This window comes from Arachis duranensis, unplaced genomic scaffold (genome assembly GCF_000817695.3).
Source record: "Arachis duranensis cultivar V14167 unplaced genomic scaffold, aradu.V14167.gnm2.J7QH unplaced_Scaffold_354584, whole genome shotgun sequence".
In the NCBI taxonomy this organism is placed as follows: domain Eukaryota; kingdom Viridiplantae; phylum Streptophyta; class Magnoliopsida; order Fabales; family Fabaceae; genus Arachis; species Arachis duranensis.
In genome coordinates this window covers 1,148,325-1,149,620 of record NW_026264910.1, presented here as the reverse complement: position 1 = coordinate 1,149,620, position 1,296 = coordinate 1,148,325, and positions in this window count along the sequence as shown.

Sequence of the window (1,296 nt, the reverse complement as noted above, 5' to 3'; positions counted from 1 at the left end):
TGGGGATCATTGAGGTACAACCTGCCTTGTTCTCATTACAATTGGCAGACAAGTCATTGAGACAAGCTTATGGAATAGTGGAGGACGTGTTAGTAAAGTTTGAAGGCCTTTACATCCCTGCTGATTTCATAATCTTAGACACTAGGAAGGAAGAAGATGAATGCATCATCCTTGGAAGACCTTTCCTAGCCACAGCAGGAGCTGTGATAGATGTCAACAGAGGTGAATTAGTCCTTCAATTGAATGGGGACTACCTTGTGTTTAAGGTACAAGGCCATCCCTCTGAGACAAAAGAGAGTAAGTATGAAGAGCTTCTCTCAGTTCAGAGTCAAGAAGAGCCCCCACAGTCAAACTCTAAGTTTGGTGTTGTGAGGCCACAACCAAACTCTAAGTTTGATGTTAAGATCCCATATCCAAACTCTAAGTTTGGTATTGGGACTATACAACATTGACCTGATCACCTTTGTGGCTCCATGAGAGCCACTGTCAAGCTATTGACATTAAAGAAGCGCTTGTTGGGAGGCAACCCAATTTTATTTATCTAATTTTTATTTTATTGTTATTTTGTGTTTTATTAGGTACATGATCATGTGGAGTCATAAAAAAATCATAAAAATTAAAAACAGAAGCAAAAACAGCAGAAAAAAATTCGCACCCTGGAGGAAGCACAGGCTGGCATTCAACGCCAGTAAGATGCATCTGGATGGCGTTCAACGCCAGAACAGAGCATGAATCTGGCGCTGAACGCCAGAAACAAGCAACATTCTGGCGCTGAACGCCAGGAATGTGCTTAGAGGAAAAAGCTGGCGCTGAACGCCAGTAACAAGCATGAAACTGGCGTTCAATGCCAGAAACATGCTTTACATGGGCGTTGGATGCCCAGAACGTGCACCACTCGGCATTTAAACGCCAGAATGGTGTGCAAAGGCATTTTACATGCCTATTTGGTGCAGGGATGGAATTCCTTGACACCTCAGGATCTGTGGACCCCACAGGATCCCCACCTAACATATTCCCACCTTACCTCCTAATCCTATTTTGTGATGAGTATCCCCCACATGTCACACTTCCCAAAAATTCTTCACCAATCACCTCAATCTCTCTTCCTAATCACCTATTCACCACTCACATCCGTCCACTCTTTCATAAAAACCCTACCTACCTTCAAAATTCAAAAATCTTTCCCACCCATTCCCACCCTAAATGGCCGAACCTACACCCTCCCCCCTCCCTATATATACCCTTCCATTCTACTTCATTTTCACACAACACAACCCCCTCTTCTTTACCTTGGCC